Source organism: Megascapheus bottae, chromosome 14 (genome assembly GCF_031878675.1).
Source record: "Megascapheus bottae isolate mThoBot1 chromosome 14, mThoBot2.hap1, whole genome shotgun sequence".
Lineage (NCBI taxonomy): Eukaryota > Metazoa > Chordata > Mammalia > Rodentia > Geomyidae > Megascapheus > Megascapheus bottae.
Window position 1 is genome coordinate 26,239,627 of NC_143522.1, and position 24,916 is coordinate 26,264,542.

The 24,916-nt window shown below is 47.3% G+C and overlaps 1 protein-coding gene across 1 annotated transcript in view; it reads right to left on the reverse strand.

The window, feature by feature from the left end:
- Positions 1–305: 305 nt before the first annotated feature.
- Syne3 (spectrin repeat containing nuclear envelope family member 3) overlaps positions 306–24,916 on the reverse strand; it is a 91,062-nt gene continuing 66,451 nt past the window's right edge. Inside the window, exon 21 of the mRNA XM_090344781.1 lies at positions 306–394. The gene's annotated coding sequence lies outside the window, so the exon portion shown is untranslated. The remainder of the gene's footprint in view (positions 395–24,916) is intronic.

A 24,916-nucleotide genomic window follows, 5' to 3' on the forward strand; every position in this document is an offset into this window, starting at 1 on the left:
AAAGAGGAGCTACAAATGGCTAACAGTGCATGAGAAAAGGTGTTCATAAGTCATCAGACATGCAACTTTGAGGTACAGGAGCTCTCACATCCACCAGAAGGACAAAAATTAAGCAAACACACAAAAGTCACAGTATTTGTGAATGCATGTCACACACAATTGCTTTAGGACACTTTTGTGGCTTCTGCTGGAGTTGAACATATGGCTGGGGTAGGCTCAGGAGCGGGATCATATAAGACCATGAGATACAGATTGGAGGAGACTGATAGGAATGAGAGAAACATGCCAGCTGGGGTTCCTCCTGACCAGAATTCATGGTGATGGTTTCTTCTTTTGCAATCTTTTTGTTTCTTGCCTTATTGCATTGTCCAGGATGTCAACTCAGAGCCTGAAACTAAGGAGAGACTTGATATAATTAACAGCTTTAAAGGAGCATTATGGCTGCCCAGTGGAGAACAAATAAGACAAGGTGTGGCAGCCAGGAGGCCCAGTCGAAGACAATTGCAATGTTTCAGGCCATAGCAATTTGGGCCAGGGTGGAGAGACATAGGTGGAGGCATTGCTTGCAATACCAGGAAGGGGAGAGGAGGAGATGGAATAGGCAGCCAGCTGAGGGGGAGGAAATCCTAAAAGTAAATGAACGCAACTCATTTCAAACCCAGGCAACACCCCTGGACTGTGTTCAATGCTGCCTGCAGGAAGGAGATGAACAATGGCCACTCAGCTTGGCATGTGGGATTTCAGGAGATGCTGCTCGAGGCGGAGAGGAAGGCACACTGTGCGGTGTGTCCTGCAGCTCTGGACCACAGGATGGTAATCCCAGGAACTAACACAGGAAAGCACCCAGCTTCCTAACACCACTCACCAGGGCCCCAGAACCTTGGAGTCTGCTGTGAGCCCAGGCCCCAGCATACTGACACCACACGCCTGTCCTGGGCCACCAGACACTGCTTCCAGGTGAGTGGGGTAGAAAATATTAGGTTTTCATGTCGAGAACATCCTCTAGATTTGTTTTAACCACAACACATTTCCCACCTACCCTCCACCACTAAAATCACTCAGCAGGAAGGGGAGGTGTGTTGGGCCACTGCCCCCTCTCCAGCACTGGGTCCTCCTGCTTCAGATACATGATGACTGGCCACTGACCAGTCCACCCAGGTCCAGTCATTGCTCACACATTCACAGCTCATGATCCATGGGTCAGTCTTGTATGTTATTGTGTGCTTGTGCACATGTGTGTTGTATGCCCAATGTGTGTATATGTGTGTGTACACATATGTACTTTGAGGGGGGCCTGACATCGGGGGAGGCTGAAAAACCAGTAGAATGAGCACCAGGGTAGGACCAGGAAGCAGAGAAATAGGTAAAGAGGGACAGCTTCATCGGGGCAGGTGGAAATGGCCAGCAGGTATAGTGGGGGCTTGGTGAGAGTTGGGATTCAGCAGTTTAGTTGTCCATAGTGAATGGGATGGGGAGAAAGTGGGGTGACAGCTGGAGAGCTCAGAGCAGGAACAGGGAGAAGGCTGGCAGAAGGGGTATTGCACAGGCACAGATCAGACCAGAACTGATAGTGACAATTCCCTTGCTTGAATAATGATATTTCCTTGTGTCTGCTTGTGTGCCAGTCCCTTTCAGTAGAAAGCTTTAGAGGCAGCTGTTTTATTTGCTGTTTGCCAAGGCTATGAGGGAAAGGCAGTGCCTGCTGGGAGGGCCTGCCAGACCTCCCCAGGTGGGGTCACGGTGGTGGGCAGCGACCTCAGCCTGGGCTGCTGCCTCCTCTGGCTTCCTTGATGTCATGGACTGGTCAGGCAGACTATTTCCATGCTGACATCCTCACTGGCCTCCCTGGTAAACATGTCAGCTCAAGCCTGCCACAGGAGTCGATGTTCCCTGGATGTCTGCAATGGCAGAGGCTCAAAAGATGTAATGTTCACCCATTAACAGGATCGGGGTATTACAGCAGTGTGGCTGCTAGCCATGGGAATATGCCTGGATTTCTCCTAGGCACCAGCCTGTAAACTGAAGGAGATAAGAATGCAAGGGTAACAGTAGCAATTAAGATTTTATAATCTGGAGCAAAATGCCAGCTCATTCATTCATTCATTCATTCATCTGTTCACTGATTCATCATTCATTTCATCATTCAACCAATCTTCACAGAGCGCTGCTACAAGTCAGAATTGTAGAGTCCTGTCCCTCACTTCAACAGGAGCTTCTATACCTACTAGAATCCAGCAAAGAAAACCTCGGGACTCAGCATGACTGGGTGGATGCAAAGTTAGTCCACAGAGGTCAGTGGAGTCTGGAGTCCTCCCCATGCAGGACATGGAAGCTGTCACACAGTGACCAGGCAAGGGGGGTAGCAGCCAAGAGCACAGCAAAGGATGTCAGCAGTGTCTCCCTCTGGTGGCAACCTGTGGGGCCTTCTTCCAGCCCAGAGTTCAGAGAGAAATCACGCCTAAGGAGCTCAGTGTACCCTGATTGATGGCTGCTTCTGACTTCAATCCTGAGGTCTCAGAGTCTCACTAATGTCATATTCTATTGATCAAACAAGATACTAAAGCCAGCCCAGATTCAAGGGATGGAGCAGGGTGGTGGAATAAGAATCTGCATCCTGATGGGAAGGTAAAAATAGCATGGTACAGAGAAGCATGCGGGATGGGAAGTTCTATGGCAGCTTTCTATCCCACTAGGCTTTCCTTCTAGAACATTCCTTGTGCTCCACTACCATACCCCATAAAAGCTGATGCTTTTATTGTGTGATCCTGAGTCTCTCCTAGATGTGACCCTGGAAATATTGGTCCTGGAAGCCACCTGGTATCCCCATGAAGCCTTGTCAAGTGTCCAGGAAAACCTCATAGCTTTGCTTCTAAATTCCAGGTTCTCACCCGGTTCTACCCCAAATTGATGCTGTGTGACCCTGGCATCTTGCTTCACCTTTCAGAGTCTCAGTTTCATGACTCTTTGTTGCATCTTCCTTGCTGAACTCCTGACATGACTGTGGAAAAAAAGTCTAGAACAGTACAAATGAAGGAGCTTTGCAACCTGTGAAGACGCCCAGGGGTGACGGACGCACAGCTCTCCCTTTGAAGGCCCATGTACACCAGACATTTTCTGTCATCTAACTCTCCCAGCCCTGCTGAAAGGCAGGCAACATTACAAGGGAGGTGACACACGTTCCAGCACGTTTACATTTCTTATTCAGATGGCTTGTGGTGAGTTTCCAATCCAGCTGGGCCCTTGTGCCTGAGTGGGCTTTCCTGTTGCTATGGAAATGGAAAGCTCCTGTTGAAGTGAGGGACGGGACTCTACAATTCTGACTTGTAGCAGCGCTCTGTGAAGGTTGGTTGAATGATGAAATGAATGATGAATCAGTGAACAGATGAATGAATGAATGAGCTGGTATTTTGCTCCAGACTATAAAATCTTTTCTTTTTTTTTTTTTTTTTGCCAGTCCTGGGCTTGAGCTCAGGGCCTGAGCACTGTCCTTGGACTTTCTCAAGGCTAGAGCTCTGCTGGGCTTGAGCCTCAGCACCACTTCTGGCTTTTTTCTATGTATGTGGTACCGGGGAATTGAACCCAGGTCTTCATGCATGCTAGGCGAGCACTTTAACCACTAGGCCAAACTCCCGGCCTCTAGACTATAAAATCTTAATTACTCTTACATTCATATCCCCTTCAGTTTACAGGCTGGTGCCTAGTGAAATCCAGGCATATTCACATTGCTAGGATCCACACTTCTGTTATGGTCTGGACTTGCTCCCAGGTCCTACCCCCTCCCACCCCTCCCTCTCTCCTTCTCTCCCTCTCTTCGTCTCTCTCTCCCTCTCTCCCGCCCTCCCTGACTCCCTCCCTCCCATCTTCCTTCCTCCATCAAGGGCTTTGGAGGCCCTTTGGGCTCCTGGAATGGGGCTTCCCCTGAGAATGCTGCATCCCACCATTTCTCCATTGTGCCATCCAATCTGTGGCCCACCCAATGTCCTTTGACCTTGAGCTATGCTCAGCCTGCAGACACTGGTGAGTGAATAAACAAACGAATGACATTTCTGAGTGCACGATATTTTTGGAAAACGCCCAAGTCTTGTTCCAGTTCAGTGAAAAGCAAGCATCTGGCTTCAGCTTGGGTTCACTGGGCCTTGGGTCCAGGGTCAGCTCAGTGCAGGGCTCTGTTGAAGAATGCCAGGTTTGCCTGAACCAGGAAGGGGGGGTGGTGGAAGGCAGTGATTGCAACAAGTCTGAGCTAAGAGGTAGGTGCCTTTGTAGTGGTGGGGGGCAAGAGGGGCTAGAAGCCTATATCTTTGCTAATCCCCAGGACCCTGGCACTGAGGCTGCAGCTGAGACAACTGCATACCCCAACACTAAGCAGTCCTTGATCAGAAGACCCTTAGCTTCATCAGACAATGCACAAAGCCTGGCAAGCCTGGGGGGGGGGGCGGTGGCATAGATCGGCACTGGAGGGGGAGGAGCGAGGGGAGGAGTAGGGCGGGGAAGAGAAGGGAGGGCTCTGAAGCCTCTTTGTTCACCGTGGGGGCCGTTGCTTAGCTGCCTACACAAGTATTCAAAGCCTCCCTAACCCCTGAGATGGAAAAAACCTGTGGCCTCTGTCCACCAGAGGCAGAACCAAGTTCAAAGCTGAGGATATTGGGCCTGGGAGCAGGGCTGTGAGGGTTCCCTGAGGCACACAGGAGGGCAGCTGCCCATTTCTTACTCGATGGTCTCCAGACCTTGAAATCTTATGTTCAGGTGAGGAAGTCAAGGTTCAGAGAGAGCAGAGTGCTTGTGTAGAGCTGGTGAACCCTGCTGTCTCAGCCCCTCCCACAGGGTGGTAGGTGGTGAGCCAGGGAAAGTCTTAGGGATGATGTTAGGATACTTCTGCTTGTTCTGGAACGTGAGTTTGCTTGTGGTTTTGTTGGGAACTCTGCAGGAGGCCACCCGGCCTTGGATCTTCCACACCTGCCTGCTCCAGTTCTAGCTAGAGTCTATCTAACCTCTCTGTGCTCTGCCCACAATTGTACCTACCTCACAAGTTTGTGGCGAGAACGGCAGCTCAGCCCATGACTGCAGCCAGGCCGGGGAGCAGGTCTCCATGCTGATTTGGTCACTGTTACCATCCATATCCCACCAGGACCCATGTCAGCTTCGACACAGGTAGGCCCAGAGTCTCCCGCTCTGTGAGATCCAGGGCTGGGCCCAGGGTGGGCATCTCACCCCCAGCATCATGGCCAGATTAGTCCTGACTCAGGTGAGCGCTCTCTCCCATCCTGCCTTCCATATCTGTAAAATTGAGATGGTTCTGTGGAGTGTGACAAGGCCACAGATGCTCTCAGGCCTACAGCGGTACTGTTGTTACAACCACTCTAAGGGTACAGGATGACACCCAACCTGCCAGCCAGGCCTGACCTGGGTGTTCTGCAAACAACCAGACTCCCTGAGACTATGCTTCAAAGCCCAGAGCAGTCTCGGAAGTGTCTGGGACAGCAGCCCACCAAGAATAGTATTTTCAGCCAGTCAGCGGGCACAAGAGTGCCCCCTACTGGAAAGATGGCCAAGTCCAGGGGGCCTGGCTACTTTGGCTTCACTTCGCTGCCAGGGCCTGGTTGGCAGCTCCCCTTGCCATTTGGGCAGGTCCTCTGGCTTTAGAGCTGCCCGGATAGATAGCCCCAGAGCTGGCCTCCTCCCTAGCGAATCCTTTTGTACAGCTGAGGAGCCACTTTGCCCATATCCTGCTAAGACCTGCCTCTTTGGGTTCAGTCTGTCCATCCTTCTATCTCTCTAACGTCACCCTTTCATCGTTTCTAGAGAACAAAAACAGAGGCTCCTCTGCACAGATCTGCCAGGTGATGATTGGAAGTGTGCCTACTGATAGCCTCCATCACTGGCACACGTGGTACCCTGTTCTCCTAGGGCCCTCAGGAGGGGTCTATGGCAGTGTGCCTGCTTCTCTCCCAAGACAAGGGCGGTGCTGTCCCTTTCCCACACTCCAGCATCTTCTCTTTAGCCAGCTCTCACCTAGCTTTGCAGGGAGCAGACACGAGCATGCGCACACATTACGCAGATGAGGCTGGGAAAGGCAGTGCACAGGCTCAGGTTCCACCAGAGCAGATGACAGCCTTTGCCCACTGGCATTCCCACAGAGGACAGTGGCCAGACTGCTTCTTTGCCCATGTTCATGTGGGCTGGCCTCCAGAAAGTCCCAGTGAATGCCTCTGTAATGTTTAATTACAAAAGGGACTGTCCTTGCTCTGGCTACTGGACTCACAAACCTGACTGACTTAGTAAACTATCCTCAGGGCCTCCCCTCTGCTGGGGAAACACTCCCTTCTGTTACCATACCTTCTTACAGATAGCCATTGTAGGGTCCGTGTGAACAATTTATGCTTCCCTACTCTAAATTTTTCTTATAAAAATATTACTGGGACGGGCCGGGAGTTTGGCCTAGTGGTAGAGTGCTTGCCTAGCATGCACGAAGACTCTTGGTACCACATACATAGAAAAAAGCTGGAAATGGTGCTGAGGCTCAAGTGGTAGAGCTCTAGCCTTGAGAAAGTCCAAGGACAGTGCTCAGGCCCTGAGTTCAGGCCCAGGACTGGCGCAAAAAAAAAAAATGTTACTGGGAGGCTGGTCTCAGGGACTCATGCCTGTAATCCTAGTTATAGGAAGGCAGAAATTAGAAGGATCACAGTTCAAAGCCACCTCATCTCAGTCAACAAGCTGAGAGTGGTGGTATGTACCTGTGATGCTAGGCTATGGTGGGAGGCATGGCAATCAAAGCATGTTGGAACAAAAACTCAAAACCTGGCCTAAAAAACAAGTAAAGCAAAAAAGGGCTGAGGTAATATGCCTGCCTAGAAAGTCTAAGACCTCGAGTTCAAATCTTTGCCAAAAAGAAAAAAAAATTTCTTGACTTGAGGATCTGCTGGACACATTTCCAACTACATCTAATCTAACCTCACTTCCAATACCTATGCAACTTGTCCCAAGACTGGCTATTTCCTGGCTGCTAGTGGGGACCCATTAAGAAAACATGTGAAGAGGCTGGGAATATGGCTTAGTGATAGAGTGCTTGTCTAGCATGCATGAAGCCCTGGGTTCCATTCCTCAGGACCACATACACAAAAAAAGTGGGAAATGGTGATGTGGCTGAAGTAGTAGAATGATAGCCTTGAACAAGAGAAGTTCAGGGACAGTGCCCAGGCCCTGAGTTCAAGACCTAGGACTGGAAAAGAAATGTCTCTTGGCTCCCAGGAATGGACACTCACCCACATATGGCTGTCCCTTGGTATCTGAGGGGCACTGGATCTAAGACTGTGCCCCAGATACCAAACCCACAATATTCAGGTCCCTGGTTATAGGACCCATGTGCACCCCTCCCCATCCCTCATCTGTGGATAAGGAGTACCACCTACCACCACATAAGAACGACACAAACCACTCATGATGTTAGACTACGTTGGTTAGAGAGGTGTGACAGGAAACTGTGCATGTTGAAGACAGATGCCACCAATGTAAACCCAGCTACATGATTTTTGAAGCTTTTGCCTGCAACTGGATGAACCCACTGTTGTGGAAACCCACAGACAGGAAGCTGAATACATGAATACTGGCACACATACACATATACCTGCTGTGTGCCCATCCCCTCCCCATTCCATCCTTGCCCTCTGTGGCCTGGCGCACTTGGGATCCCAAGACATCCTGGGAGTGGAGGGCTATGGTGGCTTCTTGAGGCTGTTCCTTTAGGAGGGCTTCTCCTTCCTGGAGTTGCAGCCTGGCCTGGGTCAGCAGGCCCACGTGCCTTCCCAGCCAGGGTCTCCCTTTCCCATGATGCCTCTGTTACTTTCTGGCCTGTGGGCCGCTGGCTGGTGGTGTTCTGGGGAGCAGGCCTCTTCTCACCCTGCTCCCCAGCTGCTCACTGGCCTGTTTAAGGCCTAGCCAGGGCCTCCAGGGCCCGCAGGCTGGAGGTTCGGAGAGTTTTATTGCTATTTCCATCAAGACGAGGGCCATGGGTCCTTTGGGCCTCCTGGAGCCCCTTTATTGGAAGTGGCCTGCAGACACAGCGGGGGCAGCCATTTCCAGGGAATCTGGTTTCTCTTGGTGCTCACACCCGGCTTTCTTTGTGTTTGACTTGGCACCGCCTTGGCCTGGCCTGTTTTGATCCGCACCTCGTGTTTGGGCTTTTTGTGGCCTGTCAGTGGACGAGGTGGCGCAGGGTGGCCATTTTCCCGCAGCCACAGGGACACAAACAGAGCTTTGTGTCAGGCTGTGGCAGGTGGAAAGGAAAGAGTTCAGGCCCCTCTAGGGCTCAGGGGAAAGCTCTGGAGTTTGAAGACATTAAAATGCAAATAAAACCCCATTCCCCATCATCTGTACCTCAGGAACCCAAGCTGGCCCACGAGAAGACTCAATGGCTGGGGCTCAATTACTGCTGGCTCCTAAGGGACCCAGAATAGGAAAGAGGCGGGTGGGATTAATTTTCTGCAAGGGGATTTAAAATTTTAAAACCCCAAACGGGGGTTAAATTCACAAGCTCTGAACAACAGATGGCCACAGTGGCACTGGCAGTTAAGGCAGAACAGACATGCGCAGAGCAAGCTTGCCTGTGTGGAGGGTCTGGCTGGCCCTCCCCAAGTAAATGGGTTCGCAGGCTATTTTGAATGAAAGATCCCGGGGTAGTGCTGCCAGCTGGATTGCTTTCCCCAGATTCCTGTGTTGAAATCCTGGTCCCATTCTCAGATCAGATTGTATTTGGGCACAGTGGCTCATGCCTGTAATCCTAGCTACTCAGGAGGCTGAGACCGGAGGGTCACAGTTTGAAGCCACTCAGCAGGGAAGTCTGTGAGACTCAGCACTGTGCAGCAGCCTTGAGCTTTTGAAAAAGCCAAGGGACAGCACATTCGCCCTTCCCTTCCCTTCTCTTTTCCTCTTCTCTCTTTCCCTCCCCTCCCCTTCCCTCCTTCTTCCACTGGAGGCAGAATCCTCTCAGAGCTGACACTGACCCTGGGTGCAAGTGGCTAGTTTGTGAGGGGACCCCAGAAAGCCACAAGCGGTTGTGAGGTGATGGTGGCAGGGATCCTTTCTGTGAGTCTTTGCAGCACCCTTCAGGATTGTTCCCCATGTGACAGGAAGCCAGAGCCACCTACAGTCACCCTGTGCATCTGGGTGCTCCTGGGGTCAGATTCCAGAACACTGCAGGAGAAGGTGGTCAGCTCAGGGACCCAGAGGTGGTCTGGAGGGGGTGCCTGAGGGCAGGGTAGGCACCTCCTTCAGGTCCCCTTCCAGAACACATCTGGATAGGCTAATGACTAGCCTGTGCTCACACCTAACTCATGTGCCATACATGTGGTATTTAATTTTTCAGATGCTGTCACTCAGCCTCGCTGTCAAGGCACCATCTCAGTCCACTGCCTCACAGCTAGACTTTTAATCTAATATTCTCTACTACCTTAATAAGGCTCTATGCTGTTCTTTACTCATGCTTGAAAGATACACTAAAATTTCATACACAATTCGCACAGATAAATAAATGGCCATTAAACGCAAGTATGTTAGAAATACATTACTGAATTACTAAACCGGCAATATCCCATTCCATTTCAAGACTATTTGCGCATTTATTCTTGTTGAACCCCAAAACAAGAAATACAAAACCAGCAGAAGATTCATGCTATACCATATAAATTAGTTTGACAATCCATTTATACTTATATCATTTACCTATTATTAAAGTAACCATTTTTTTTTGCCAGCCTTGGGGCTTGAACTCAGGACCTGGGCACTGGCCTTGGACACGTTTTGTTCAAGTCTAGCACTCTGCCACTTGAGTTCACAGTACCACTTATGGCTTTTTCTGTGTATGTGGTACCAAGGAATCAAACCCAGGGCTTCGTGCATGCTAAGCAACACTCTACTACAGGGCTATGCTCTTGGCCCTTAAAGTAACCATTCTTATGTGATCTAAAGCATTTACATTAAACTTTTCTGTAGATACTATTTATGGCATTTAAACAATAATTAATAATAAATTTGCCCCACGAACCTCCAAAACATCAAATTTTAGCTTCAAAATAACTAAAAGCATCCACACTACAGTTTTCTTCCTTATATTTCACTCAATTCTATTTTCCACAATGAACTTACAAAAAACTTTGACAATCTATTTCACCTAATTCATAATTCTATTTTACTTATAGCAACTTAAATTCCAGTGGAGATGATTATTTTTCTACTACTTATTCTTCATCTATATTAATAAAGTTTATATAGAAAGCAGGACACTGAAAATATCTAGAAGAATTTTACTCATTCTGTAAAGACAAAAGGTTTGGTTATAAAAGGCATATGGTATCCTTAATATGTGACTATTAGATCCAAAATGTACAAGAGCGATGACTCAATATTTGCATACCCAATGTTATAGACATGGTATTGGAAATATAAGCATAACTACATAGACATAAAAATTTATGACTCTATAGATATAATGTTTTATTACATAGATTAATATGTATCTATGACATACAAACCATCAGCTTAATTTTAATTATGTTTTAAAATCTAAGAGCCAGTGATTATATATAGAGATTCCCTTCTTGAATACTTGTTTGTTAAATATGTCATTTGAAAAATGATGTAAAAATCAATGATAAGGGCTGGGAGTTTAGCCTAGTGGTAGAGTGCTTGCCTAGCATGCACGAGGACCTGGGTTTGATTCCTTGGTACCACGTACATAGAAAAAAGCCAGAAGTGCTGCTGTGGCTCAAGTGGTAGAGCTCTAGCCTTGAGAAAGTGCTCAGGCCCTGAGTTCATGGCCCAGGACTGGCAAAAAAAAAATCAATGTTAATAAATTCTTTAATTAAAAAAAAAAAGGTTTGGTTCTGGCCTTTCTGTCAGCAAATTTAGATAAGTAAATATCCTTGGACCAGTAAGTGCCCTTAAATTCTTAAAGAATAGCCAGGCACCAGTGGCTCATGTCTGTAATCCTATACTTGGGAGGCTGAAGTCTAAGGATTCCATTTCAAAGTCAAAATAGGAAGACAAATGCAAAAGACTTTTATCTCTAAATAAGCACCAAAAAAAAAAATACCAGAAATGGAGATGTGGCTCAAGTGGTAGAACACCAGCCTTGATTGAAAAAGAAAGCATTTGAAGCATTGAGTACAAGCCCAGCACTAGCACATTCACACAATTATTAAAGAGCAAAAAGAGTGAAAATCAAGCTCACAACTACACCTTATAGTTCATAGCCACACATCTACTGAGATAAAACAGTGATAAAAATTAACCAAGTTTGACTAAGTTATTCTACACAGAAGCTTGGTAAATTTTGTCCCAGCCAGGTCAGCCATACAAATAGCCTCAATTTTACTTATTTATTTTTGGCAGTCATGGGGCTTGAACTCTGGGCCTGAGCACTGTCTCTGAGCTCTTCAGCTCAAGGCTACTGCCTTACCCCTTGAACAACAGCACCACTTCCAGTTTTCTAGAGGTTAATTGGAGATAAGAGTCTCACCAACTTTAATGCCAGGGCCGGCTTTGAACCACAGTCCTCAGATCTCAGCCTCCTGAATAGCTACGACTGCAAAGCATGAGCCACCACTCCTGGCAATTAGCCTCAATTTATAAACCACAGCATAAAGAGTGTTAGAGACAAATAATTCATCAAACTATAAAAATGCACAGATAAAATACAAATAAACCATAAAAGTAATTTTATTATTCACAATAGCTAAGACCCAAGTGGGAATTATACCCCTCAATGCTCAGTTGTCCTCACAAACAACTCACAAACAAAATGACTTACCAGACTACTGCTACCTACGCTTATAACACGCTCAAGGTGGGCTCAGACCTGTCATCTTAGGTTCTCAGGAGCTGAGATCTGAGCGTCTAAAGCCAGCCTGGACAGACAAATCAAGACTCTCCAACAAGCTCAAAGTAGGGGTGTGGCTCAAGTGGTAAAGTCCCAGCCAAGCAAGAACACAAAACCTTGAGTTTAGGCCCCACTACCAGCATGTATGTGCACGTGTGTACGTACACACACACACACACACACACACCAAAATAAGATAAACTCAGACCCCTGTTTGTTTACCAAAAACATCACGTCTAGCATAGCAGTGTTAACACCTGGCCACCCACACCAGGGCTGTGCCACCAGCCTCTGAGCCTCGGGGCTCCTGGCTTCAAGTTCCTCAATAGGAACCTGCTTTCTCTTCCTCCACACTCCATCCTCTTGTACACACTATGAGGGACAGAAAAATAAATGCTTTTCCTTCTCACTCACCCAGCATTTCTGACATGAGACGTGTTCTCACCACCCCTCCCACCACCGGGCAGAACCTCCACACTCATCAGCTGGGTGTCCAGGCCCCCACTTCTGACCCCGTGTACCTGAAGTGAGAACTCAGGCCCCAGACCACCCTGCTTCTGGTGCCAGGTCTTACCTGTCCCCTTCACTGACTAGAAGTTGGGGTTCCCTGGGTGTCCTCCACAGGTCCCATTTCCTAGAGTGGCTTACAGACCTAAGGCTACACTTGGCCAGGGATGGCACTGGCTGTGAGACTCCAGGTGCAAGAAGAGGGGTGCAGGGGTGCCTGAGCGGGGCTCCCAGGAGTCTCAGAGCATAGCCTCCCTCAGGAACCTGCCGGTGTTCAATTAATCGAGGCTCCCCAGCTGCCCTGAGGATTATGGAGGCTTATGCAGGCACAGGTGTTATTGGCTAAATCGTTGGCTGTGTGCTGCCAACTCACCTGTGAGCTCTTCACCTTTCCTCTGTGCTGGGGGTGGGGTGAAAAGTCACCAAGCTGTCCAGCAGTGCAGCCACCAGCCAGCTCTTCAGTATCCAAGTGACACTGCTTGACAAAGCCCAAAGGCCTCCTAACTGTGTGCCTGAACTCCAGGGTGGAGATCATGTATGAATGTCATACTATGAACCTTTACATCTGCGCCTGCCCCTCTGAGCTCTTATGCTTGGATTTTCCTGCTTTTGGTGGTGGGGCAGGGGGGGGGAGGGGCTTAGCTCTACCCAGCTGCTCTGGGTGGTCCTGGCATCTTCCTAGAGGCCATGAAGTTACCCCAAGACCTGCCTCTCATAAGGGGCCTTGAATTCTCCATTTGTGATTCTTTTGTCAGTTTGTTTTAAACAATGAGGAAGCTCTATTTTTCTAGTGTTTTGGTTTTGGTTTTGGTTACAATATTTGAATAGCTTTATTGAAGCATAGTTTACATTTCACATAATTTACTTATTTTAAGTTCACATGCCTGATAATTTTTAATTTAACTTAATTTGTGTGTGTGTGTGTGTGTGTGTGTGTGTGTGTGTGTGTGTGAGTGTGTGTATGTGTGTGTACTGAGGCTTAAAACTCAAGGTCTTGCTATTTTTTTTTTTTTTTTTTTTTTGCTCAGGGTTGGAGTTCTGCCACATGAGCCATAGCTCTATTTTTTTTAAAAAATCAGGAAGTTGTTTTAATGTAACAAAGTCCACTTGATTAAGTTTTCTTTGATGATTAGTACTTTTTGAATCCTAAGATTTTTTGGAGGAAGGGTGAAGTCCCGAGGCTTGAACTTAGGACCTGAGCACTGTCCCTGTGCTCTTCTGCTATAGGCTAGTGCTCTACCACTTGAGCTACAGCTCCACTTCCAGCTTTTTTTGGGTGCTTAATTGGAGATTAGAATCTCACAGACATTTTTGCCCAAACTGACTTCCAACTGTAATCCTTGGGTCTCAGCTTCCTGAGTAGCTAGGATTATAGACAGGAGCCATTGGTGTCCCAGCCAAGGCATTTGTTTTTCTATTTCAAGATCACAACGATTCTCCTGTCTATGTTTTCTTCTGTACTTTGCTAGTGTTAACTCTTAAATGTAAGCTGTTTGCATGTGTTAGCTAGTGAATCTGGGCCTTTTCAAAAGACAGAGTTAGGATGTCAATAATAGGTAAAAAGTCTTCTGTAGTTCATATTGATGCTTCTAATTCAAATCAGATTTAACTTTTTTTCTATTACTTCTGTATTTACTTTTTTTCCATGCCAGACACCCAGATTCTCAAGGACATAAGGACATTAGGATTCAAATCTCCCATAATTAGTCATTAGTAAGACATCATCTGATGTAGACAGTAGTCTCATGATAGCACTAATTCTACAACCTCCAATTATGATGACTGAAACATATAAAAGTACTCAGTGGGGGCCAGGAGTGTGGCCTAGTGGTAGAGTGCTTGCCTAGCATGCAAGAAGCCCTGGGCTTGATTCCTTGGTACCACATACACAGCAAAAGCCAGAAGTGCCGCTGTGGTTCAAGTGGCAGAGTGCTAGCCTTAAGCAAAAAGTGTCCAAGGACAGTGCCCAGGCCCTGAGTTCAAGCTCAAGGACAGAAAGAAGTTAGGAAGGAAGGGAGGAAGGGAGGGAGGGAGGGAGGGAGGGAGGGAGGGAGGGAAGGAAGGAAGGAAGGAAGGAAGGAAGGAAGGAAGAGAGAGAGAGAGAGAAAGAAAGAAAGAAAGAAAGAAAGAAAGAAAGAAAGAAAGAAAGAAAGAAAGAAAGAAAGAAAGAAAAAAAGGAAGAAAAGTCCCAGGCTCTTTCAGAGAATACATTGTGTATACCAGGAAAATAGTCACAACTTTGCAAAGTGGCAGTATTTCCTGTTGGATGACAATGGCTTCGGCAATGAGAAGTTGTTGCTTTTAAAATGCTCCCACACAGAGAAAAAAACACAAACCAAGCAAAATATGGTTTCCATGCCTCCTGTTTCTGCTTTTCATTTTCTCCTTGGGAGCCCAAACCAGATTTACATTTCTAAGGAAGTTTATCCATGGTGGAAATGGAGTTAGATTTTAAAAGGGAGGAACCCTCCAGTTTGATGTTCTTGTCAGTGGGCCAGTATCTTGTTTTCTAACAGATAGTACTGTGACCTCTCAATTGAGTCAGTCCCTGAGCTCCAGCCTTATCAGGAAATGCAGTAAAGGTCACCTTTTTTGTTCAAGAGAATGCTAAAATTTCACAAGAAAAACATTCATTATCTGATCACTGGGTAGGATTAATAGCATTTGGGGAAAGACAAGAGGGTCTCAAAGTTCAACATCACCATTTCCCCTTGCAACTAGAGAAGCAGAAGTCTCTAAAAATAGGATTAGGCTATCAACTTGTGCTTTCTGCACAGTTTGTCCCCCAATCCATTCGATTCACCTGCATCTGTGCATCACCTGGGGAGCATAGACTTCCTGTCTGATCTTGGCAGTAAGTTGACTGCTGCTTGCATATCTTCCACAAGGTACTGAAATACTCCCCTGAAGGCAGGAGCCAATGGGAGAAGCAGGTGTGGCTGGTGCTAAGCACCGCTCTCTCAACAGTGTCCAGGAGACTTTTCAAAGTATCCAGGAGTGGGACTCAATTTCCCTCATCTGAAAAAATTCTCTCTCCACATGCCCCTAGTTTCTCTGTATGCTTCTCGATGCTATGCTTTCTTCCTCCTATCCAGTATCTCACCCAGCTTCTTTGGCTTCACCTCCCCTCGCCCTTTTCCCATCATGGTCTGAAGGCAGAAGTGTGGGTCCTGGATGGAGCATTTGTCAGGAACTCCAGGGCCCTCCAGCTGGTCTGCCGAGACTATCACTCATGCAGGGTCTGAGTTCACCCCAGCCCTCTCTTGACTGTGGAATAACCTCCTGACAGGTTTTCCTCCTGCCCTTAACACTCCAGAGCAGACAAAGGTGCCCTGATAAACAAAGCCAATCAAGTCACACCTCGATCAATACCTCTAACATCCAGGCCTGGAATATGGAATTAACCCAAATGCCTCCCTGTAGCTCATAGAACCTGGGTCCCCTGAAGAGCCTATCCTGGAGGCCTGCTAATGCCAACTGTTGTTGGAGGTTCTAGAGTTCACACAATTCCTGAGTATGTGCCCTGTTGGTAAGACAGCCACAGACAAAACACCATGAGGACCCTCAAGAATTCATTGAATACGCCCTTCCCACAACATTGAACACAATCAAAGGGTTGACATGTGGCTGGAGGTAGACCAGTTGACCCAGTCTACTGAGTCTCTAGATCCTCATCACCATGTGCCTTAAGATTGGAAACCCAGGAGCCGGGAGTTTGGCCTAGTGGTAGAGTGCATGCCTAGCATGCATGAAGACCCAGGTTTGATTCCTTGGTACCATATACATAGAAAAAAAAAGATGGAAGTGGTGCTGTGGCTCAGGTAGTAGAGCGCTAGCCTTGAGAAAAGTCCAAGGACAGTGCTCAGGCCTTGAGTTCAAGGCCCATGACTGGCAAAAAAAAAAAAGGTTGGAAACCCAGTTGGAATCCACCGATCCACTTTCAGCCTATATTCCTCTAACCCTCAGAATAACTAGAACCATCTGTCTAAAATTAGGTAATTCAGCCATGTAAGCCTCATGACAGTCTCTCTCTTGATTAAGCCAGGCAGGCTGGATTCTTCTGCTTGCTGCCCAAATGCCCAGTTGATCACAGGAAGGCATTTATATAGCTCAGTTCCAAGGACCATGAACCCCAGCTGATCAGCTCAGGGCTATGGACTCGGGTCACAAGGACAGCTGGATCTAATGGGATCTGAATAGCACGTGATAGTCCTGTTTCCCCTGCCAGGAACATTGAAGATAGAGGCTTTCAGAGTCTTTGGGTCATAAGGTAGGGTTGGACATGGCAGATAAATCAACTAACATTTATAAACTGTAGCTAAATGGAACAAATTGCAGCCTGGGTGGGGCAGGAGTCTAGGCAGGATGTGTGGAATTCAGGCTGGAGGTTTTTTGTACAGGATGGCTAACCAGATCCTTCTATAAAGATGATCTTGGAAGCCACTTCAGTGACAGCCATCCTTGAGCCTGGGATCATTCTTCCTTCAAGCTCTCTAAACCACTGGGGTTATTCTGTCCAGTAAGGACTCAATTCTCCCAAGGTTGAACAGACCTTTTTCACTGTGGTTGACACAACTTCAACACAAACCGATAAATGTGGGAGAAAAATAATATGACTGGAGAATCATGGATGGAGTGGACTTAAGTGCAGAAATGTCATAGCCCTTCCCTCCACTGCTTCCCTCAGTGTGGGGTGTGGGGTCTGGCATTTTAAATCATGGACCAGAGCTTCCCTGCAGTGGGGAGAAGAGCTCCTGGCTGCAGAGGCCTCCTTGTACATGACACCCTAGTTTTGGCACATGGGGGAAGAAGAGGTGTTTTTCTGGCCTCCACAAGTAGAAGCCCAGCTTGGGACTGGTCACAGAAAGTCTTCTGTGGTTCCAACACCACCAGAGAGCTATAAGTCTCTGATTGCCTTGGCCTCCCTCTTGCTGGGGCTTGGCTAACTCCACAGCATGAAGGACAAGACAGATCAGGGAGAGGAGATCCACTCAAGAAGATAGGAGAAGCAGCATTTCAGCTGGGTCTAGAAGGGTGGGCCAGAGTAGTAAGGCAGAGATGAAGAAGGATGCTTCAGGCAAGACAAAGAGCTAAAGCCTGCTAAGTGCTTCAGAGAGGCAGTTCTGCTTGGCTCAGCCACCGCCCTCATCTTCCTTCACCTATTGAAACAGGAGGAACTTGGCTTTGATTGGGAACCCAAATAAAAGGTCTGTGCAGACTTGGCCTCCAGATTCCCTCTCAGGGGGGAAATTCTCTTTTATAGCTGCAGTCCCACTAATAGTTGGTGGCATTAAGAAGATGGTGGAAGTCCAAATACACAGGACCAGATAGTGGGGCCCATTGCTCTCTACTTCCAGATCTGAGCCAACCCACATCCCAGCCCAGAATCCAGAAAGCAGAGCAGAGAGCCCTCTGTCTCCAGGAGTCGGCCTAGATCCATTCTAATCCACCCAATGAAAGGTTCCCAGTGTGTGTCCAGTTGCCATGGGCCTGCTTTCTGCGTCAGGCCCTCAGTCTGTCAGAGCTGACAATTGAATAATATTTGTATTTTTAGGCATGGGTCACAGAATCTTTTTTTCTCCTGCCAGATCCGCCTCTGCCCTGGAGCTCTAGGATCTGGTCTTGTGTATGGCTTGGAAATGAGCACTGCCACCGGAAGCCGGGTGGGTGGTGTTCTGCCAGGCTGGACACTGTGTCCTCGGGTGAGGAGATTTTGTGTCTCTAGGGTCTTTTGTATTTTGGCAGAGGATGGTCATAGTGGCAGGTGTTGGCACAGGCCTGAGCATAGACATGGCCATGTGGAAACACTGGCACTGTGGCAGGGAGGGAGTGCAGGTCAGCCCTGTTGCAGAGATAGGAGGATTTCCATCTGATTGTGGTATGTGATGAGGGTAACAAGGAGCAGGTCACCATCCAGGCAAGTGGCCAAGATCAATCAGAGTCTGCATGTTCACCAATATGTTGCTGGTATGAAATAGAGGCACATTAGGTTGGGGGTTGGGGATAGATGAAGGGGGTTCAGGAACAGCATACTCATATTAGGAGCACACGGTTGATCAGGTAAGAATAAGGCTGGACCCCAGGCTCAAGCCTGGGTCCTTAGCCTGGGCACCAGGCACTGAGGCTAGTGAGTCCTCTGTCCTGGGAGCTAAAGAAATCTAGAAGTTGGGCAACAGATTCAGTGCTGAGAAGGAAGCATGATCCAGTCCTCAGAACAAACAGCATCTCCTGAGTTTGTCCTGTGGTGTTTGTGTGGGACTTTGGGTAGCATTGTCAGGGCAATTCTCCTCAATGCTCCAAAATGATGCACAGAAAGGACCTGGCAGAGGCAGAGGATAGTCCTCAAGAATGACAGGAAGCTGGACTGATCCGGCTTAGAAATGGCACATCGCAAGGCAGCCTCCATTTCTCCACTGTATCTTGGGAGTATAATGACCACATCATTATACAAATGTCACAAGCTTCGGGGCCAGGAGTTTGGCCTAGTGGTAGAGTGCTTGCCTAGCATGCACGAAGACCTAGGTTCAATTCCTCGGTACCACATACATAGAAAAAAGCTGGAAGTGGTGCTGAGGCTCAAGTGATAGAGCTCTGGCCTTGAGAAAGTCCAAGGGCAGGGTTCATGCCCTGAGCTCAAGCCCAAGACTGGCAAAAAAAAAACAAAAAAAAACAAATGTCACAAGCAAATTTTGATGCTATGGACATGGCAGTTACAGAAAAGCCTTCTCTGGGTAAGATAAGAAGCCAGCCTTGGAGAGAAATGGAAGCAGCTGGACGACATCAAAAAAAAAAAAAGGCAGGAAGCCAGGCATGGTGGCTCACACCTGTAATCCTACCTAGTCAGAGGCTGAGATCTGAGGATCAAGGTTCAAAGCCAGCCTAGGCACAAAAGGACCTGAGACTGTTATCTCCAGTTAACCTCTAGAAAATGGGAAATGGGGCTTGGCTCAAGGTTAGGGCAGTAGCCTTGAGCTGAAGAGCTCAAGAACAATGCCCAGTCCCAGGGGTAGGGTGGTAACCTTGAGCTGAAGAGCTCAGGGACAGCGCCCAGCCCTAGTTCAAGCCCCATGAGCGCACGCGCACACACACACACACACACACACACACACACACACACACACACACACAAAGGCAGGAGATTTGTACAAAAGTATTGTGTTGCTTTGTATTTAGTCTTGAAACTGCTAGATAAAGTAGTCTCTGTGGGAAATGAAGTATTTATGCTCATACTTAATGACCATTTCCATTTCATTAGAGGAAATACTTCTCATCTCTATCTGGAGCAGCCCCAGTCTCGGGTAGGCCCAGGATAACATCTCTAAAGGCAAGGCTAAGATGCCAGGCTGAGGTGGTGCTGTGTAGAGCCAGCCCTGAGCCATAGGGGCAGAGGAAGAAATGTCCTACCTTCCACTGCAGCCCTAGATTGAAAGTTCTGGCTCTTCCTCAGGCTAGGAAACCTGCTTTCTCTAAGCCTCATTTTCCTCTTGTGCAAAATTGGCACAAGGAGCTCTGCCTTGTTGGTAGTTGATGTAATTATTAATCTAATTATGACAACAAAACTGCTTCACAAACTATTCCAAAATCCAGTGGCTTCAAGCAGGAAACATTAAGGCTGATAAATATGTGGGTCGGTAATTCAGGTTTGGCTCGGCTAAGCAGTTCTTTTAGTCTTGGGTAGACTCATTCACAGGGTCAACGTCAACTGAGAGAGTGGGGCAGGTGGGCCTCGTAACCCTACACCTCTCCTGGCTAGTATAGATGTGTGCCCATGGATGCCACAGAGATGCCAGTATTTTCAGGTCTCCACTAATCTTGTTTTTTGTTTTGTTTTGTTTTATGCTGTTGTTGTTTTGAGTATTTATGATATTCTAGGTTCTATGCAAAATACTTTTTGTACATGCTCAGTGAAGCTATTAGGTCATGGGCTAGTTTCTTACTGTTGCTATAACAAACTTCCACAGATCTGGAAGCTTAAAAACAACATAAATTTATGATCTTACAGGTCTGAAGAGTCAGAAGTCCAAAAATGGAGTGAAGGTTAAGGTGGTGTCAGCAGGACATTTTCCTGCTTGAATATTTACAAGACAATCCTTGTCTTTTATAGCTTCTTGGGGTCATGTACCTCCTATGGCCTGTGGCTTCCTTACACTAATGAAAATAAATGAATTGATGAATGGAAGAATGGACAGATGGGTAGGTAGGTGAATGGATGGATGGGCAGACAACTGGAAGAATACCTTGTTGGCTGGCTGGTTGAAGGATGGATGGGTGGATGGATGGAATGATAGGTGGATGGATAGATAGGTAGATGAGTAGGTAGAATAAGTAGATAAGTGGACTGATGGATGGGTGACAGAGAGATGTGAGAGAATGAACAAATGAGTGGATGAATCCAGTAAGTGGATGAACAGATAAGTGGATAAATAGCTGACTGGATAGATAAATGGACAGAGGGACATATGGATATATGGTGATGGATGGATGGAAGAACAGATTGTAAATGAATAGATGGCTAGATGTTTTGTTGGATGGATGAGTGGGTGAGGGGGTATATGTATGTATGGATGGATGGATGGATGGATAGATGGATGGATAAGTTAGATAAACAGGTGGATAGATGAATGAGTGGGCATGGGTTAGGTGAATGAGTAGGTTCATAAATGAACAGATGAATGTGTTTGCATATGGATAGATAAATGGGTGTGGGGGTGGATGGATGGGTGTGTGTGTGTGGAGGGATGGATGTGTACATGAGTAGTAGATAAATGGGTAGATAGGTGGGCACTGAGGAAAAGTCTATCTTCTCCAGCTTCTCATTTTCACATCTGAGAATTTCAACACATCTTCTTCCCCACCTCAATCTCTAGAGCTGTCTTTTTTTTTTCCTCTGCCTCCATCAAAACCAAAACACTTCCCACTGAGCTTTGTGGGTGAGAGACTGTCCTCTTTCGAAACATCCCACAGAGGTAGTCTGCTATAGTTAGGAGAAAATAGGTACACTGCTTAATCACCAGTGATGTCAGTCAGGGAATGTTAAACAAAGAGATTTGTTCTGCTTTTATGTGCGGGCACAATGGCAAGCATGAAATATTTAACAGCGCCCTAATAGGGAACATCTGGCAGAGACACTGGCTTTCAGAAACTTGGACTCTGTCATCTTCTACCAATGAGCATAGTAGGAGGCCTTTCAGGACAATTTATGGACTGGGCAGCCACCAGGAGGCTGTTGACCCAGGGCTTTGGCCCGATTATGCCTGCTGGACAGCCATCCAGCCATCTTGGGTTCTCAGGGCTAGAGTTCTCCAACTCTCCGCCTGTAACTGAAAGGCCTTTTTGCTCTTGGGTACCAGGTAGTTTTGGATTACAGTCAGAAGAAACAACAAGTGGGCTCGTCTTGCTGCTCTGGAGAGGTCTTCCACCACTTGTGCCTTGTTCAGTATGACAGAAAACCTTTGACAGTTGTAAGAGCCAGATGCTGCAAAGCAAGTGGAAATGCCCCTCGGGCTATGAATATTGCATTATCATTTTCTTAAGCCTGCTTGGTACGCATTCCTATAAAAGGCTCCATCTTTGCCTGCCCCTAATTCCAGGATAGTCAGAGCTTGACATATGTTAAAATGGAGCTTGTGGGAAATGTGGGTTTAGTCTCCAGGGCCTTCAGTCAGACTGGAACATGCCTTCGGCAAAACCATGAGAATAAGAAGATGTTCTGATCGTTAAATTCACTCTCAAAGGTCACGTGTAGCTGAGTCTGCTCTGCACTCCAGGGCTTGGCTATGGCTCCCATCAGGACACAGTTCTGAACTACCAGGCCTCAGGATGCCTGCAAAATGCTCCCATGAGCCTCCCTTTCAAGCCCAGGTCTTTAAGAAAAGAACACAGTAAATTCTCTTTCCCCAGCCTTGAGGCATCCTCAAATTATGCACAATATCCCAAGTGGAGAAAGAACACCAATTTAATCTTCTAGAGCTGACTTGATCAGTCCCACCCCCCAGTGTGTTATTCAGACTTTGTGTTGTCTTAACCAACCTACCTCCATAAACAAAGAAGTGAGGAGGGGTTCATTTATTTTAGCTCACCGTTTCAGAGGCTCATGCCTCATGTGATATGGCCATCTCATATTGAAAAAATGCATTTGGCTCAAGTCCCCAGTGTTTTAACAGTTTCAGTGTTGGTCAAAAACCCAAGTACAAAGTCTTCTCTGAAATTCAAGCAACTCCTAGCCATAAGCCCTTGTGAAATTCAAAAACAAGTTACCTGTATCCAACAGCAATGGCACAGATTATACATTCCCATCCACAAAAGAATTAGGGGAACAGTGAAGAAGGATCAGACTAAAACAACCAGCAGAGCAAATATTAAACCTTAATAGTTCCATGTACAGTATCTAAGACAGGTGGTAACATAATGTGGGGCCCAAAGGGCTGGACAGCCCCACCCCTCCATCCGTGCCTCTCCTGGGCTGCTCCACTCGCAGCCGGTAGCTTTCCTTGGTAGATGTGTTTCACATCCTGACATCTCTGGCATCCTGGGGCTGCACTGCCTCTTTGGTTTCACCCTCAGCTTCAGGCATCAGTCATGTGGAGGCTCTCTGCAGGGGTCTTCACCTTGCCCACATGACCGGGCCTCCCAGGCCTTCTTTTGCAATCTCGGTAGAAACTGCCACTGACCTCCATGACTCATGTTCTGCAAACCTGCAAAATGAGCATCTCATGCATCACGCCAAGACTGGATGCCAAAGTCTGCTGCCAGCTCCAGCCCTATCCAGGCTTTCTAGCACCATAGCTGCTGAGTGCTGGGGCAGCTGAACCCAGGAAATCACTTTCCGAAGCAGGAGGCCAAGTGAGGAGACTCCCTGTTCACAAGGTATAGATTTCCAAGGAGTTCACAATTTTCACAAAGTGCCGTCTTCCGGTAAGTTCACAACTTTGCATCCTGGAATCCGTGGTGCTGGCACTCAGCCAATTCCTGAGCTGCCTCCAGGCATTTTTTCCTGTGTCTCAGTGCAAAAGGCCTGGATTCTTTTTAAGGCTGCATTAAACTCCTTTGTACAACTCCTTATAGACAATAAAAATATAATTCAAAAAGGGATGCATTTACTCTCCTTAACAACTCCATGTCTACAACTTTCAACTCACTCCTTTTCTGGCCAGACTCTGCATTTTTCAAAAGCTTGTGCTCTTGTTTTTGGCCTGAATCCTCACTGTAAATCTAGCCCAAAGCATCCAGTAAGGCCCAGACTGCAGCCTGCATGTCAGCCTGCCGTACACCCTCCTCTGCCAGACTTATTAGGCTGTCATCTGAAATACAGCAAAAGCTCAGCGAATACATAAAATGTAGACAAACTCTTTGTCCAAATGTAACCCGAATACTCTCTTGTTTTATTCCCAGTAGAGTTCTCCTTCCTACCTGAAACTCCGCCTGGCCCTTCTCTGTCTTCATTCCTATGGGCATTCTGAGTGCCCACCAGAACTGCCCACTAAGCATTGCTGACAGCATCCTAGAGTTTGTCTAACCCATATTCCCAAACCCTTCCCGATTCTTCCTCCAAGGATGTAGACATCGCATCGTAGGACAAGTCACAGTGATGACTCCAGTATGAGTAGATTTTGTGTTTACCTGACATAAAAAGTTGTAAGCGTTCTCTATTTTGTCTCATGGTTTCCGAAGGTTCGGCCCTGCATTGCTTCTGCTTAAAGGCCTAGGAAGAACATAGGAGCTCATGGAGGACAAGAAACAGAGACAGACTGGAAGAGGCCAGGGACAAGTAAGTCATGTCCCAGGACTGGGCTGGGCACAAAAAACAACTAACGCATTGGTTGGGCAAAGGTGGCTCACGCCTGTAATTTTAGCTACTCAGGAGGCTGAGATCTGATCACTGCAGTTCGAAACCAGTATAGGAAGTTAAGTCTGTGTGCCTTCTTATCTCCAATTAATGACCAAAAAGAATGAAGTGGGGCTGTGGCATTAGCCTTGAGTTCAAGCTCAACAATATCAACAAAAACAAGGCGATATTAACACTAGCAGTCATGTAAATGGAAACTCTAGACTTTGCCTTTCACTGGGATTTTCTTCTAATATCCTTTTACTGTTTCACAATACAAGCCAGGATGCCATGCTATATTTAGCATTAAAAGACAAAACAAAACAAAGCTTTTCTCTTAGCTCTCCCCACCACCTCCTTCCAAGGAAGAGATTCAATTATTTGCACATGCTCAAAGCCAGGAAAGCCATACTCGCCATGTGAGACTGGCTATGCATCAGAACAATTTAGAGCAATTTCCTTCCATGTCTGTTGGTGGCAGAGGAGTCCTTCCCTTGGAAAGCGGAGGCAGAAGGCCACCAGGTCAGAGCAGGGAAGGAGGACATGCCAGAGTGATAGCGGTTAGTTTTTCCAGCTGTGGGAGAATTCCCCCTCCCCCCCACCCAAGTTAGGGCTACTGCTCCAGTGCCTAAAGGATAGAGCAGGCTGGGCAAAGCTACCTCCAGGCACAGAGGGGTCCAGGGCAAAGACAATGACAGGCAAGGCCAGGGCCAAGT